Raw genomic sequence first — 18,078 nt, 5'->3', positions numbered from 1 at the left:
TGAACGTACTTTGGTGCGAAAAGTGCAAATCAATCCCAGAACAACAGCAAAGGACCTTGTGAAGATGCTGGAGGAAACAGGTACAAAATCTGTATCCACAGTAAAACGAGTCCTATGTCGACATAACCTGAAAGGCCTCTCAGAAGTCACTTGCTGTATCCTGTTGGGATCAAAAACTGAACTCCCTCCTGTTACCTCTGGTACCATCCCCAACTATACGGGAGTCCTTTCCTCCCCCAATCTCTCCCTTGTGTGCTGCCCTTCTGGCAGCTTTATGGTACAGCTGGTGAGCAATCAGCCCTTGATTACTCACCAATCCCTAATCAGCCCAATTAGTCCTGGCTGGAGAGCCCGTCGAGACCTGGCATGTCCAGCAGATGGAGCCATCGCCTCGTGATGTATACTCCATCTGTCACCAGGCCTCGTCAAGTCTCCCCCTGGGGGCTGACCTATTGTACCCCCCTTAGCTCTGTCGGGGAGGGGACTATCATCAGTGCGATGTATGTCTCCCTTCTCGATAGGGCATCTGTGTTTCCATGCCTCGCCCCTGACCTGTGCACAACAGAAAAAATCAAGCGTTGAAGGGACCACCTGGTGACCCGATCGTTTGTATCTCTTTCCCTGGCCATCCAGACCGTGACCATGGTGAAAGTGGGTACCTAATCGGTAATACCTGAGTATCTAATGCCCATTCCCACTAGACACTCTTTCTCAACAATAGAGTATTTTTTCTCTCTGGGTATCAGCTTTCGGCTGATGTACATGATGGGGTGCTCCTCCCCATCGCGTATCTGGGACCGAACGGCCCCTAGTCCCATGTCACATGCATCCGTCTGAACCAACATCAGCACCTGGAAATCGGGCGTTTACGAGAATCGGATGGGAGCACAGCACTTCCTTCAGTTTTCGGGTGGCGGCCCTGGTTAGATCGGTAAGGGGGTAAAGCTATAGCCGCAAAGTTGGGGATAAACCGGCTATAGTATCCTGCCAGTCCCAGGAAGGGCTTGACCTGGGTCTTGGTGCGTGGAACAGGCCAGTCATGTACCACGTGAACCTTCCTCTCCTGGGGCTTTCAAATACCCCAGGTACTCCACCACCTCAAACCCTAGTTTGCATTTCTTGGGGTTCGCGGTCAACCCGGGCTTGTCTGAGCGCGTCCAGCACTGCCTGGAGGCCTGTCAGGTGCTTTTCCCAACATTGGCTGTACATGATGATGTGGTCGAAGTACTTCAGTCACTGGAATGTGGCGGGGCTCCGTGCAGACTGCACTCGGTACTGATACAATCCGTCTGGTGTCAAAAACACCGTCTTTTCCCGGGAGGAGGCTTCCAACGGTACCTGCCAATATCCTCTGGTCAGGTCAACGGTGCTGGTCTTTCCCAATCGGTCGATGAGCTCGTCCACCCTCGGCATGGGGTAGTCAAACAAGCTAATGTCGTTCACACCCTGGAAATCATTACAGAATTGCAGGCTACCGTCCGATTTGGGCACCAACACGATGGGGCTGCACCATGCACTGTGAGACTCTTCAACGACCCCCATCCTCAGCATAGCCTCCACTTCCTGTTTCACGGCTTTCCTTCGGGCCTCCGGAGTCTGATATGGCATCTTTCGTACCGTTTCCCCAGGCAGGGTATGGGTGTGGTGTTCAATGTGTGTCGTGCGGCCCTGCTTCTCGGAGTACACCGCCGTGTTCCGATCGACGAGCTCCCTGAGCTCTTGCTTCTGGGCCGGGTCGAGGTCCTCATTGCTGGGGACCACCACTTGTACCATTGGTGTCCTTGGTCCCGACCATAACATGCCAAGGCTGTCCTCTCGTGCCATTTCTTCAACAGGTTCACGTGGTAAATCTGTTGGGGTTTCCGTCTCCCGGGCTGCGGTACGCGGTAATTGACAGGTCCCAGCTTCTCAAACACCTCGTAGGGCCTGTTCCATGTTGCCAGGAGCTTACTTTGGACAACACCCTGTTTCCCACCTGGAATTCTCGGGGCTGGGCTCCCCGATTGTAGACCTGGGCTTGGGTGCGTTGGGTCTTCTCCATATGTTCCTCATGTCATCTGCTCCCTCATCGTCTCCTACCACGCTGCGTAAGGGGGTCGGTTGGGCTTCCCACACCTCCTTGGCGAGGTCCAGTAGGCCGCGTGGCATCCTGCCGTAGAGGAGTTCGAAAGGGGAAAACCCAGTGGAGGACTGGGGTACTTCTCGGATTGAGAACATTAGGTGGGGTAGCTGGTCCCAGTTCTTCCCGTCCTGCTCGATGACCTTCCGCAGCATTTGTTTGAGCATTTTATTTATTTTAGACCTGGCACGTCCAGCAGATGGAGCCATTGCCTCGTGATGCATACTCCGTCTGTCACCAATCCTCGACAAGTATCCCCCTGGTGGCTGACCTGCTACACGCCTCAATATATTGATGCAACATCTCAAGACATCAGTCAGGAAGTTAAAGCTTGGTTGCAAATGGGTCAGAAGCCTTTAAATGGTTTAACTCAAACGTTTTGGGTAGCCTTCCACAAGCTTCCCACAAAAAGTTGGGTGAATTTTGGCCCATTCCTCTTGACAGAGCTGGTGTAACTAAGTCAGGTTTGTAGGCCTCCTTGCTCGCACTCGCTTTTTCAGTTCTGCCCACAAATGTTCTATAGGATTGAGGTCAGGGCTTTGTGATGGCCACTCCAATACCTTGAATTTGTTGTCCTTAGGCCATTTTGCCACAACTTTGGAAGTATGCTTGGGGTCATTGTCCATTTGGAAGAGCCATTTGCGACCAAGCTCTAAGTTGCCAAGAGATGTTTTTTTTAATATTATGTAATTATTTGTTGCAAAAAAACACAAGGAAGGGGCAACATTAAAGTATTAGAACATGAAGGACAAACAATACAGCATCAAGACACTATCAAACATGTATCAGTCTTTCTGCAACAGAGCCATCCTTATGTGTGAGGGTGCGTGTGCATGATAGTGATATAAAATATGTCATATTTACCTTTTACATGATCACACTCATGTGAAGCCCGAACCCTTCAAGAACCCCCCCCCCCACAGTTCCCCAATAGCTGTCCCTCAACCATTCGAGAACCCCCCCCGGAAGAAGAAAAGAAAAATAATAATATTAATTCCATTCCCCACCCCCATGAACCCCCCTAATGCACCAACAACCAAGAGAATGAACTAAAGAGAAAAAAGGAAAAGACAGAAGACATCAGCAAACAACAATGCAAAAAAATACAAAAAATAATATGTTTAAAACAAAGGACATCAAGGACAACTGAAATCATAATAGCAATGCATACATTATATGTTTGTGTGCATGTCTGGCACTATTATGTATGTGTGTGTTCTTGTATGTGTTTGAGAGTGTGTGTATATGCATGTGTACAAACACCTGCACGGCATCAGCCTCAGGCAAACCGGCATTAGTTGTAAGACACTGCCACTTAGAGTCATTCAAATGTACTTTATTATGTTTTATTTAGACTTTTTTTCTTTTGACCATCATTCTCTCTCACACAGCAACTCCACTCCCACTTGTCTCCAATTCCACATACCAACCCTCAGCTTCCCTCAGCCCATCCCATCTATCTCTGCTGGCCACCCACTTCGTGTTTCTACGCAACACATATCTTTCAACTCTGCTATGAAGTTTAACGTGCAATTTCAATCTATCTAATCGAATAGATTTTCAAACATCTTTCCCATTAATACAGGTATTTTATCAACCAGCACATTTGAGTTCAGCCATAATATTTGTTGTAACATTTGTTCTATCTTTTCAGGGGGATGAAATTGAAATTGTAGTCAGCTCTGCAATGCTTGTTTGAAAAAAGCAGATACTTTGAAAAAAGGATCATTTTCAATTAATAAAAATGAGACATGGCAATCTGCACAAAGGCAAAAAGGCAATTTTTAACAATGGATGAGCTTTTCTTATTAATCCACTTGAGAACCAGTTAGGGTTCAAATTAAACTTTTGATTGAGTGAAGCTTTTAGAGAGAGGTTTAGTGCTTTTATATTTAATAATCTCAACCCACCCAATTCATATTCATTATATAGATAGGCTCGTTTTATTTTGTCTGGTTTAGCGTCCCAGATAAAGCAAAATATTTTTTGATCATATGATTTGAAAAACGAATCATCAGGAGTAGTCAGTGCCATAAGTAAGTGAGTAAACTGAGATATGACTAAGGACTTAATCAGGGTAATTTTTCCATAAATAAACCTCTCCAAGGTTGTGGGATCTTGTCTATTTTTACAAGTTGTCTACTGAAATTCATTGTGGAGAGCTTATTTATATCTTTTGTGATATGAATACCGAGTATGTCTACTTCACCATCAGCCCATTTTATAGGTAAACTGCAGGGTAATGTAAAAGTTATTTTTTAAGGATCCAATAGGTAATATTGTACACTTATCATAATTAGGTTTTAGTTCAGAGAGTACAGAAAAGTTATCTAGATCTTTAATGAGACATTGCAGCGATCTAGCGTGTGGACTTAACATAAAACCTGAGTCATCGGCATACATGGACACCTTTGTTTTTAAGCCTTGGATTTATAATCCTCTAATGTTGTTATTGGATCTGATTTTAAGCATTTCGACGGCCATAACAAGTAGATATGGCGACAGTGTACACCCTTGTTTAACTCCTCTTGACAATTCAAAACTCTCTGAGAAGTAGCCGTTATTTACTATTTTACACCTGGGGTTGCTATACATTATTTTTACCCATTTTATAAGAGAATTACCGAAATTGAAAAAAATCCAGCCATTTATAAATGAAATCCAGTCTTACTTTTTCAAATGCCTTTTCAAAATCTGCTATGAATACCATTCCTGGCTTCTTATATGTTTCATGAGGTTCTATTATTTCTAGTAGTTGTCGTATATTATCTCCAATGTATCGTCCATGTAAAAAACCTGTCTGATCAGGATGAACAATACCTGGTAAAACCTTTTTATTTCTGAGTGCTATGCATTTTGCTAGTATTTTTGCGTCACAACATTGAAGTTTAAGGGGCCTCCAGTTTTTTTTTTTAGATAGACCGGGTCTTTATATTTGCCTGGGTCTTCTTTTAATAATAGAGAAATCATACCTTCCTGCTGAGTACTTGGCAGACTACCATTTCTATAGGAGTATTTAAAACAATCTAACAATGGAGCTTTTAGTATATCAAAAAATACTTGATATACCTCTACCGGTATGCCATCAAGCCCTGGGGTTTTTCCAGACTGAAATGATTTAATAACCTCAAAGTTATTCCTCTGTAATTTGGCCTTCGCACTGACCTTTCTGTACATTTGTTAATTTTCAATTTTTTATAATATTTGCAAAATAATTTTGTTAGTGTTCCTGTATTGGAGATTTAGGAAGACTTTTCTCCATATTCCATCCAGTTTGCTTTATTTTTGTAATAGATTACATTAGATCGTTCTTGAATAAGTTCCTCAAGTTCTTTTTGTTTTTCCTCTAACTTATTTTGTATCTCTGTGGTATCATTTTTATTGCTATCTTGTTTCTGTCTTGTTTCTTTAGCCAGAAACTGCTTTTTTTTAAATTATTGATGAATATTGAATTGAATGACCTCTGAAGGTACATTTAAAGGTATCTCAAACAATAAGGGGTTTTGCTGAACCTATATTATGCTGGGAAAATATTTTTTAATTATTTTATCTTAGTTAAAAATAAGTTGTCCTCCAGTAAACTTTGATTAAATTTCCAACATCCCCGTCCATGTGGAAAATCTATAAGAATTATGTTGTCAAAGGGTGTACTAGAGGCCAGGTCATGTGCAGGAGAGCAAAGTAATGATAACTGGTGCACTTTTATTTTTCGTTCCAAAACGAGAGCACTACATAAATAAAACGCGCTCAAAACACAGAAAATAACAAAAGTAAGGCGCGTAACAAAACGCCACAATAACATGAAACAATTACACACAAATGCATGATGGGAAACAGAGGGTTACATACAGGTACATTGATTGGGGAAATGAAAACCAGGTGTGTATGAAACAAGACAAGACCAATGGACATATGAAAAATTAAGCGGCGATGGCTAGAAAGCCGGTGACGTCGATCGCCGAATGCCGCCCGAACAAGGAGAGGAGCCGACTTTGGCGGAAGTCGTGACAGTACCCTCCTTGACGCGCGGCTCCAGCGGCGTGCCGACACCTGCCTCGAGGATGACCCAGAGAACGAGGCGCAGGGTGATCCGGCTGGCGACGGTGAAACTCCCACAGCAGTTCAGGATCCAGAACATCTGCACCTCTCGTACCCCTCCCACTCCACGAGCTACTGAAGGCCCCCCACCCGACACCTCGAATTCAGGATCGAACGAACAATGTACGCCAGGGCCCCCTCAATGTCCGATCGAGGGGGCGGAGGGACCTCCCGCACCTCAGATTCCTGGAGCAGACCAGCCACCACCGGCCTGAGGACAGACACATGGAACGCGGGGTTACTACAATAATCAGAGGGATGCTGTAATCTATAACATACCTTGTTCAACCTCCTCAGGACTTGTGTCCCCACAAACCGCGGACTCCACTTCCAGCAGGGCAGGCGAAGGGGCAGGTTACGGATCGAGAGCCAGACCCTGCGGTGACGGTCCGCTCTGGTTTTCTAGCGATGTGCGGCTCACTGGAGATGGACAAGGGCAGCCTCCCACGTCTCCGCCGCGCGCGTAAACCAGTTGTCCACCGCAGGAGTTTCAGTCTAAGCCTGAAACCACGGTGCCAGAACCGGCTGGTACCCCAATACGCACTGAAAGGGCGAAGCGAGTTCTCTCTCACGGGAGAGGTTAGTGGAGGAGTGGCAAAATGAGTTCTGTGCCATCTCGGCCCAAGGCACGAGCGCTGCCCACTCCCCCGGCCGGTCCTGGCAATAGGACCGCAGAAACCTGCCCACATCCAGGATGACTGGGTGAAAACCTGAGGTAAGGCTGATCGAGACCCCCAGACGTTCCATAAACGCCTTCCAAACTCTCGACGTGAACTGGGGACCCCGAACCAACACTATATCCTCAGGCACCCCGTAGTGCCGGAAGATGTGAGTAAACAGGGCTTCCGCAGTCTGTAGGGCCGTAGGAAGACCGGACAGAGGGAGGAGACGACAAGACTTAGAAAAACAATCCACAACGACCAGGATCATAGTGTTTCCCTGTGAAAGAGGGAAATTCCTAATTTGTTAGGAAATCCACTGACAGATGTGACCAAGGTTGTTGTGGAACGGGCAAGGGATGTAACTTACCCTTGGGCAGGTGTCTCGGAGCTTTACACTGGGCACTCACCGAGCAGGAGGAGACATAAACCCTCACGTCCTAAGCCAAAGTGGGCCACCAGTACTTCCCAGTCAGACAGCGCGCTGTCCGACCAATCCCCGGATGACCAGAGGGAGACGTGTGGGCCCAATAGATCAACTGGTCACGGACAGCAGACGGAACGGAACGTACATACGCCCAATGTGATACTGGAGGGAAGCAGGCTCTGTACGCAACGCCTGCTCAATGTCCGCATCCAGCTCCCACACGACCGGCGCTATCAGGCAGGAGGCCGGGAGTATGGGAGTCTGATCCATGGGCCGCTCCTCTGTGTCATACAGCCGGGACAGTGCGTCTGCCTTCTGATTCTGGGATCGTAGTCTGTAGGAGAGGGTAAACACAAAACGGGTAAAGAACATGGCCCACCTTGCCTGACGAGGATTCAGTCTCCTCGCTGCCCGGATGTACTCCATCCTTTGGTGGTCAGTCCAGATGAGTAAAGGATGTTTAGCCCCCTCAAGCCAATGTTTCCACGCCTTTAACGCTTTAACCACAGGCAACAACTCCCGGTCCCCCACATCATAGTTACACTCTGCTGGGCTGAGCTTCTTCAAGAAGAAAGCACAGGGGCGGAGTTTCGGTGGCGTGCTCTAGCGCTGTGAGAGCACCGCTCCTATCCCAGCCCGGATGCATCCACCTCCACTATTAATGCCAAAGAGGGATCCGGATGGGCCAGCACGGGCCGAAGTAAACAGAGCTCTTAAGCTCAAAAGCCCTTTCCGCCTCAGCCGACCACTGCAAGCTTACAGGAACCACCTTCAGCAGTGAGGTAATGAGCGCAGCAACCTGGCCAAAACCCTGGATAAATCTCCGGTAGTAATTGGCAAACCCTAAAAATCACTGCACCACCTTTACCGTGGTGGTAGTCGGCCAATTGCGCACGGCTGCAATGCGATCACTCTCCATCTCCACCCATGATGTGCAATTGCAATACCCTAAAAAGGAGGCAGCCTGCTAAAAGAACAGGCATTTCTCAGCCTTGACATACAGGTCATGCTCCAACAGTCGTCCAAGTACCTTGCGCACCAAGGACACATGCTCGGGGCTGTAGCGGAGTATATCAGAATGTCATCGATATACAACACTACACCCTGCCCGTGCAGGTCCCTGAAAATATTGTCTACAAAGGATTGGAAAACCGATGGCGCATTCATCAACCCGTACGGCATGACGAGGTACCCATAATGCCCTGTGGTGGTACTGAACGCCTCCCTCCCGGATACGCACCAGGTTATACGCACTCCTGAGATCCAGTTTCGTGAAGAAGCGCGCCCCATGCATTGACTCAATCGCCGTGTAACTCACCATGATTTGATTGAGACCTCTATAGTCAATGCACGGGCGTAAACCTCCCTCCTTCTTCTTCACAAAAAATAAACTTGAGGAGGCGGGTGAAGTAGAGGGCCAAATGTACCCCTGACGCAGAGATTCAGAGACATATGTATCCATATTCACCGTTTTCGCTTGCGAAAGGGGATACACATGACTCCTGGGAAGCTCAGCATCTGCCAGGAGATTTATCGCACAAATCCCCGTCGATGAGGTGCTAATTGAGTCGCCATCTTTTTACAGAAGGCGAGAGCCAAATCGGCATAGTCTGGGGGGGGATGTGCACGGTGGAGACCTGGTCTGGACTTTCCACCTTGGTAGCACCAACAGAAACCCCTACACTCCCTGAGCACTCTCGCGTCCACCCCGTGAAAGCCCTCTGTTGCCAGGAAATAGTGGGTTTATGCAGCGCCAACCAGGGAAGGCCGAGTACCACAGGAAACGCAGGAGAGTCAATGAGGAAGAGACTGATTCTCTCCTCATGGCTCCCCTGCATAACCATGGCCAAGGAGATGGTGGCCTCCCTGATTAGCCCGAACCCTAATGGTTGACTATCTAGAGCAGGGGTGTCAAACTCATTTCGCATCGTGGGCCACATACGGCCTAGGGAGATGTCAAGTGGGCCGGACCATTAAAATTATACCATACTCTGCTATAAATAACCAAAATATCATGTCTTTCCTTTGTTTTGGTGTAAAGAAGCACAAGAACATTAGGAAAATATTGAAATTTAATGAACTATCCTTTTACAAAACATTTCATGAAACACCTCATATTTCCTTAGACAAATGTGCAATTTACTTTTATCATTCACAAATATGCATTGCAACTGATCCCACTGATTGTACAAAGGCACAACTTTAATTGGTACTGAAAAATATAGTAATGCACTTTAAGATTAAATGAGACTTTTAAAGAAGGTAAGGATTCATCTTCACAGAGCTGTATTCTTTCAATGCAAACAGTATCTAAGGCAGCATTTTAAGGGTGTTAGTCTAGTCTGGACTTGTATTTGTACCTGAAACTTGGCATCTTTTGGCCTGTACAAGTGCATCAACACCAGGTGTCATGTCCTGACTAGCTGTCACTTTCAGAATGTCATTTAAGTGCTTGTTTGTGAGCCTTGAACGCATTTTTGTTTTATTGATATTCATCACTGAGAAAATTTGTTCACAAAGGTAGGTTGTCCCAAACATGCACAAAATTTTAGCAGCCAGGGCTGTTAATTTGGGGTACCCTGGTAGTAGATACTGATAAAATCTGTCCAGACCTACAGAGGCAAATTTGCCCTTCAAATCTGCATCACACTGCAAATCAATTATCTCTAGCTGAATTTCGACCGGCAGATCAGAAGCTTTAACTGTGAAAGGTGAGCGAAAAACTGAAAATTCTGTCTCAAGTTCACCAAATACCTGAAAACGTTTCTCAAACTCCCGCAGTAGTCCTGCAATTTTGTCTTTGTACCGTTTCATGTCCGCATCAGGTCTGGTCACACACACATCTCTCAGACAGGGAAATGAGCAGGGTTGCCATTTGCCAGTTGCATCTCCCACAAAGTCAGCTTCAACTTAAATGCATGTATGTTGTCAGAAAACTGTGTGACAACTTTTTTGCGGCCTTGCAACATTTTGTTCAGATTGTTCAAGTGTTCAGTAATATCAACCAAGAATGCAAGGTCCCGTAGCCATTCCTGAGATTGTAATTCCAACACCGGTTTCCTTTTTTCTCCATGAACTGTCCGATTTCCTCTCGTAGATCAAAGAAATGCCTCAGCACAGCGCCTCGGCTTAACCATCTCACTTCAGTGTGGTATGGCAGGCTGTGGGTAATGTTGCTGTCGCTGAGAAGTTTGTCAAACTGACGATGGTTCAGACCTCTGGACCGGATGAAATTTACAGTGCGAACAACCACCTCCATGACGTGGTCCATTTTCAGCGACTTGCAACACAATGCCTCCTGGTGCAAAATACAGTGAAATGTCCAGAAACGATCTCCTCCATTAAGGGCTTGTACTTTGTCTTTGAACTTTGTCGCGACACCTGCTTTCTTTCCGACCATGGATGGCGCGCCGTCTGTAGCCAGGCTGACAGCGGGACCAGTCCACTCCAACTCTGTCCAATGCAGCAAGGACAGAGCCGAAAATGTCCTCGGCTGTTGTGGTGTCCATCATTGGCACCAACTCAAGAAACTCTTCAGTAACAGTCAATGTCTCATCAACTCCTCGAATAAATATGGCCAGTTGGGCCACGTCTGTGATGTCAGTGCTCTCGTCAATTGCCACGGAAAATGCAATAAATGACTTGACTCTCTGTTTCAATTGACTGTCTAAATCTGCCGATAGTTCGAAATCCTCTCTGCTATAGTATTCCTCGTCAGGCTAATATTGGCAAAAGCTTGTCGCTTCTCGGGACATACAAGTTCAGCCGCCTTCATCATGCATCGTTTAACAAAGTCACCGTCGGAATACGGCTTCGATGCTAATGCTATTTCGCTAGCAATTAGGTAGCTGGCTTTTACCGCTGCTTCACTGACTTCTCGGCTCTGGATGAAAGTTGACTGCTGTTTCCTCAGACCCGCCAGCAATTCGTTAATCTTATCTCTTCTCAGTTGTCCTTGCAAGCCGTCATATTTTTCGCTGTGATGAGTCTCGTAGTGGCGTCGAATATTATATTCCTTCAATACCGAAACTTGTTGCAAACACACCAAGCACAAAGGTTTTCCGTGCATCTCTGTAAATAAATAGGACGTGGTCCATTTTTCTTTGAAAATTCTACACTCCTTATCTACTTTTCTCCGTTTGGATAACGACATTTTGGCTAATGAGGGTGTAGTGGAGAGGTAGAGACATTAACAATCTTAACAACGTCGTAACAAGCAGCAGATGGCGCATTGATACCGTCTGCTGTTTTCAGTCTGTCTCAGTGATGCGGCTTGTCTTAAAAAAAAAAAATATTAATTCCATGTCTTTTATGCATTTTTTTCCACTTTCAAATTATCCTGCGGGCCTGATCGAACCTCCTTGGGGGCCGGTTCCGGCCCGCGGGCCGTATGTTTGACACCCCTGATCTAGAGCGTGTACCGGGAAGGGTCTAACTATAGGAAAAATGGGGATCCCTAACCTAATGTCTAATGCTCTGTCGATAAAATTCCCAGGTGCGCCTGAATCGATGAGTGCATTATGCTGGGAATGTGGGGAAAACTTGGAGACAGCCAAGTTGGAGACAACCCTGGTTGTGCTGGTCGAAGCACTGGAGAGACTTCCTGTCTCTCCCAGCGGTCCATGGTCTGGACAACGCGATCCATCATGGCCCCTAAGATGATATAACATGGCCGAATGTTCCTGGACGCGCTCCTCAACTCCTCTAACCGGGGTACCTGCTCCTGCTGACTCCATTGGAGGTGTGTAATTCTATCAAGGTGTGTACTAGAGGCAAAGTCAGTTGCAGGAGAGCAGAGTAATGATAACAGGCACACTTTTTTTCCGTTCCAAAACAAGAGCACTACATAAATAAAACGCGCTCAAAACACGGAACATAACAAAAGTAAGGCGTGTAACAAAACACCACAATAACATGAAACAATTACACGCAAATACATGATGGGAAAACGAAGGGTTAAATACAAGTAGATTGATTGGGGAAATGAAAACCAGGTGTGTATGAAACAAGACAAGACCAATGGATATATGAAAAATGGAGCGGCGATGGCTAGAAAGCCGGTGACGTCGATCGCCGAATGCCGCCCGAACAAAATCGTGACATATGTGAATGCCAGTTAGATGATGATCCGATCGCATTCTATCTCCTATTAAAACTTTCTTGACGTTTGATGCAAGATAGAAAGAGAGAGAAAGTAGTCAAGATGACTAGCTTGATTAAGTCTCCTCCATGTATATCTCCCTAGGTCGGGGTTTTTATTCTCCAAATATCCACTATTTCTAATGTGTCCATAATATTTGTGATTTCCTTACCTCTTAAGCCCACCCGACACGCAGGCGCCCCATCTAGCCATCTGGAAATGCAAATGCGCTACGCTAAATGCTAATAGCACTCGTTAAAACTCAAACGTTCATTAAAACACACATGCAGGGTACTGAATTAAAGCTACACTCGTTGTGAATCCAGCCAACAAGTCCGATTTTTAAAATGCTTTTCGGCGAAAGCATGAGAAGCTATTATCTGATAGCATGCAACACCCCGAAATACCTGAAGGGGACGTAAACAAAATAATTAGCATAGCCGGCGCTACGCAAAACGCATAAATAAAATATAAAACATTCATTACCTTTGACGAGCTTCTTTGTTGGCACTCCTAGATGTCCCATAAACATCACTATTGTGTCTTTTTTTCTCGATTAAATCGGTCCATATATACCCTAAATATCGATCTATGAAAAGTGTGTGATCCAGGAAAAAACACTGTTTTAAAACTCAACGTCATTTTTTTTTATTAAAAAAGTTGACGATACACTTTCAGAAAACACTTCGAAATACTTTTGTAATCCAACTTTAGGTATTAGCAAACGTTAATAATCTATCAAATTGATCACAGGGCGATGTGTATTCAATAGCTCCACGTCTTCAAATCATGGTCGGAAATTTCTCCTCCAAAACATCCTGTCGGAGACCGGAAGGAATGGGCTCTCTCTTACTCGTTTGACCAAGAAACAAAGCCCAGACAATTGACAAGACTGGCGACATCGTGTGGAAGCTGTAGGACTTGCAATCTCAGCCCCATGTAATTTGCTTTCCCATAGACAATACATGCAAGTGGCGCATGGATATTTTTCCCAGTTTTCGGTGATCAGTTTTTCTTGCGCTTTTCGATGAAACACACGCTCTGTTATAGTCACAGCCGTGATTTAACCAGTTTTAGAAACGTCAGAGTGTTTTCTATCCACACATACTAATCATATGCATATACTATATTCCTGGCATGAGTAGCAGGACGCTGAAATGTTGCGCGATTTTTAACAGAATGTTCGAAAAAGTAAGGGGTAACCTTAAGAGGTTTTAAGGGTACGGTGATGATAGTTTGTGGAGTGATTACCTTTACGGTCCATTGACGTACTTAACACTGTGTTATAGTCTCCTACCATAAGGATTAGATCATTTGTTGCCTGTAAATTCAATAAATTGGTATAAATGTTTTCGAAGAAGTGTGGAACATCCTGATCTGGACCATATAGATTAATGAGCCAAATCTCTTTTTCGTCCACTTTCATTTTCAAAACGATCCACCTTCGACATTTTTATTAATTAATATCATCACACCCTTTGAGTTCCTTTGTCCATGACAGAAAATTATTTCACCACCCCATTCCCTTTTCCACGCAACTTCATCTAAGGATGTAGAGTGAGTTTCCTGTAAACAGTATATGTTATATTCCTTTTCTGTTAGCATTGTAAAGACTGATCTTGTTTTTTTATAATCTGCTAAACCGTTACAATTATAACTAGCTATACTTATTTCACCCATTACCATAACTACCGTAATTGCTGGACTATTAAGCGCACCTGAATATAAACCGCACCCACTAAAAGCCGCACATATCTATAAGCCGCAGGTGCCTACCGGTACATTGAAACAAATTAACTTTACACAGCCTTTAAACGAAATACATTTTGTAATAAAAATAAATAGGCTTTAACGAAACACGGCTTGTAACAAAAATTTAAACAGTAGCCTACCAAGAAAGTCATTGGTCACTATCTTCCTTCTCCTGTGCACTGAAACCACTGAAGTCATCTCCTTCGGTGTCGGAGTTGAATAGCTTCAGAATTGCTTCATCCGATGTTGGATCGTTTTCATTGTCGCTCTCGTCACTTTCATCCAGAGGCAAATACCCCGCTGAGCTCATGCTGCCCCTTCAACACGCAGCAGTCCAGCTTTTCGAAACCCGTTGATGATAGTGGATTTTTTGACAATGCTCCACGCTGTCAGGACCCACTGGCAGACTTTACCATAAGATGCTCTTCGCCTGCGGCCCGTTTTAGTGAAGGATTTCTCCCCACTTGTCATCCAAGCTTCCCACTGAACAAGGAGCGCCACCTTAAATGCATGATTTACACTGATGTCGATTGGCTGCAAATACTTTGGGCCATCTGCTTTTCTTCCCTCTGAAAGCTTTTGTTGTCTTTCTGCACTGAGTCAGTTCCTCACACTGCTGTTTCCAATGTCTTATCATCGACTCATTAAGGCCACGCTCCCATGCAGCAGTTCTATTTCCTTTTCCAACAGCCAGATTTATCGCCTTCAACTTGAAAGCTGCATCATATGCATTTATCCGTGTCTTTGCCATGATGAGGGTGACAAAATTACTACCGTATTCAGAATGATGGGAAGTTTGAGCGCGCTCGATTTACGTCACATTATGTGACGGTGCTCAGTTTTTTGGCGGCATGAATCTTGTGAAAGCGGGAAAAATACATAAATTAGCCGCGTCATTGTATAAACCACAAGGTTCAACGTGTGGGAATAAAGTAGCGGCTTATAGTCCGGAAATTACGGTAGATACTATTCTCAGGCTAAATTGACCATAATTAGTGCTTGTAAAGTTACTGCTATCAGGGGTATTATGAAGGTCAAAATAAGAGCCTTCAAATGTCTGATATTTATAATTCAAGAAATAGGTTCTAAAAATATATTTTTTATTCCCTTGCCTGTTTGCCTCTGAGCCAATGCCACAGATGTTAGAAAATTGATACAAATTATGTGTGTAACAAATCTGAGTATGTCACGTTCTGACCTTTATTTCCTGTGTTTTGTATTTAGTTAGTATGGTCAGGGCGTGAGTTGGGTGGGCAGTCTATGTTTGTTTTTCTAGGTTTTGGGAATTTCTATGTTTCGGCCTAGTATGGTTCTCAATCAGAGGCAGGTGTCATTGGTTGTCTCTGATTGAGAATCATACTTAGGTAGCCTGGGTTTCACTGTGTGTTTGTGGTTGATTGTTCCTGTCTCTGTGTGTGCACCAGATAGGACTGTTTTGAGTTTTCACATTTCTTGTTTTTGTTAGTTTGTTCATGTGTAGTGATTTATTAAAAAGAACCATGGACAATTACCACGCCGCGTATTGGTCGTCTGATCTATTTCGCCTCTCCTCTTCGGAAGAAGAGGAGGAAATTCATTACAGAATCACCCACCAAAATCGGACCAAGCGGCGTGGTAAAGGACAGCGACGACAGCAGCAGCAGCAACAACAGCGGCCAGCATCAGAGCAGAATCTGGACTACACAACTTGGGAGGAGATAGATAGGTGGGCGGTCGACCCAGGGAGAGTGCCGGAGCCCGCCTGGGATTCGATGGAGCAATGCAAGGAAGGTTACAGGAGAATGAGGTTGGCGAAGCCAGCACGGCAGTGCGACAGGTACGAGAGGCAGCCCCAAAAAAAAATTTGGGGGGGGGGGCACACGAGGTGTGGTACTAAGCCAGGTAGCAGACCTGAGCTCACTCCTCGTGCTTATGATAAGCAGCGCATTACTGGTCAGGTACCGTGTTATGCGGTTAAGCGCACGGTGTCGCCAGTGCGTGTCCATAGCCCGGTGCGCTATAGGGCAGCCCCCCGAAAGTGCCATGCGAGTGTGGGCATTGAGCCAGGGCGTATGGTGCCTGCTCAGCGGGTCTGGTCGCCGGTACGCAGTCTTGGTCCAGGTTATCCTGCGCCGGCTCTGCGTGCTGTGTCTCCGGGCGCTGGGAGGGTGCAGTGCGTCCTCTGCCTGCGCTCCGCTCGTACCGGGCAACTGTGGGAGTGGAGCCTAGGGGAGAGGTGCGTGTAGTAAGCACTAGATCTCCCGTGCTTACCCACAGCCCGGTTCAACCTGTGCCTGCACTCTGGAGGGTCCGGGCTAGAGTAGTTGTCCAGCCTGGGGAAGTGGTGCCAAGGTTGCGCACCAGAGCTCCAGTGCTCCCCCACAGCCCGGTCTTTCAGGCTCCTCCTAACACCAAGCCTCCTGAAGGTCTCCCCAGCCTGGTGGTTCCTGTGGCAGCCCCACGCACCAGGCTGTCTCTCAGTCTCCTCCCTGCAGGTGCTCCCGCCTGTCCGGCGCCGCTGCCGGAGCCTCCCGCCTGTCCGGCGCCGCTGCCGGAGCTTCCCGCCTGTCCGGCGCCACTGCCGGAGCCTCCCGCCTGTCCGGCGCCGCTGCCGGAGCGTCCCGCCTGTCCGGCGCCGCTGCCGGAGCGTCCCGCCTGTCCGGCGCCGCTGCCTCCTGTGGCAGCTCCACGCACCAGGCTGTCTCTCTGTCTCCTCCCTGCAGGTGCTCCCGCCTGTCCGGCGCCGCTGCCGGAGCGTCCCGCCTGTCCGGCGCCGCTGCCGGAGCGTCCCGCCTGTCCGGCGCCGCTGCCGGAGCGTCCCGCCTGTCCGGCGCCGCTGCCGGAGCCTCCCGCCTGTCCGGCGTCGCTGCCGGAGCGTCCCGCCTGTCCGGCGCCGCTGCCGGAGCCTCCCGCCTGTCCGGCGCCGCTGCCGGAGCGTCCCGCCTGTCCGGCGCCGCTGCCGGAGCCCCTCAGCCCAGAGGCGCCAGAGCCCCTCAGCCCAGAGGCGCCAGAGCCCCTCAGCCCAGAGGCGCCAGAGCCCCTCAGCCCAGAGGCGCCAGAGCCCCTCAGCCCAGAGGCGCCAGTCCCCCTCTGCCCAGAGGCGCCAGTCCCCCTCTGCCCAGAGGCGCCAGTCCCCCTCTGCCCAGAGGCGCCAGTCCCCCTCTGCCCAGAGACGCCAGTCCCCCTCTGCCCAGAGGCGCCAGTCCCCCTCTGCCCAGAGGCGCCAGTCCCCCTCTGCCCAGAGGCGCCAGTCCCCCTCTGCCCAGAGGCGCCAGTCCCCCTCTGCCCAGAGGCGCCAGTCCCCCTCTGCCCAGAGGCGCCAGTCCCCCTCTGCCCAGAGCTGCCCCTCTGTCCAGTGGGGTCATTGATAAGGGTGGCCATGGTGAGAAAGCCACGGAGGCGGACAATAAGGCGGACTAAGACAATTGTGAAGTGGGGTCCGCGTCCCGCGCCAGAACCGCCACCGCGGACAGACGCCCACGCAGACCCTCCCCTATAGGTCAAGGTTTTGCGGCCGGAGTCCGCACCTTTGGGGGGGGGGGTACTGTCACGTTCTGACCTTTATTTCCTGTGTTTTGTATTTAGTTAGTATGGTCAGGGCGTGAGTTGGGTAGGCAGTCTATGTTTGTTTTTCTAGGTTTTGGGAATTTCTATGTTTCGGCCTAGTATGGTTCTCAATCAGAGGCAGGTGTCATTGGTTGTCTCTGATTGAGAATCATACTTAGGTAGCCTGGGTTTCACTGTGTGTTTGTGGGTGATTGTTCCTGTCTCTGTGTGTGCACCAGATAGGACTGTTTTGAGTTTTCACATTTCTTGTTTTTGTTAGTTTGTTCTTGTGTAGTGATTTATTAAAAAGAACCATGGACAATTACCACGCCGCGTATTGGTCGTCTGATCCATTTCG

The 18,078-nt window shown here is 47.4% G+C and overlaps 1 protein-coding gene and 1 long non-coding RNA gene across 2 annotated transcripts in view; both read left to right on the top strand.

Moving 5' to 3' along the window:
- Nucleotides 1–18,078, top strand: part of LOC118368593 (MAM domain-containing glycosylphosphatidylinositol anchor protein 2-like) — a 227,606-nt gene that overhangs the window by 120,785 nt on the left and 88,743 nt on the right. The gene's annotated exons all lie outside the window — the stretch shown is intronic.
- Nucleotides 11,527–18,045, top strand: LOC127915986 (uncharacterized). Its single transcript, XR_008093198.1, has 2 exons — nt 11,527–15,559; nt 17,900–18,045. It is a non-coding gene; the product is annotated as an uncharacterized LOC127915986 (long non-coding RNA).

Source organism: Oncorhynchus keta, chromosome 35 (genome assembly GCF_023373465.1).
Source record: "Oncorhynchus keta strain PuntledgeMale-10-30-2019 chromosome 35, Oket_V2, whole genome shotgun sequence".
NCBI classification, from domain to species: domain Eukaryota; kingdom Metazoa; phylum Chordata; class Actinopteri; order Salmoniformes; family Salmonidae; genus Oncorhynchus; species Oncorhynchus keta.
The sequence above is the reverse complement of the archived record's forward strand: the minus strand, read 5'-3'. Positions and strand labels throughout refer to the sequence as shown.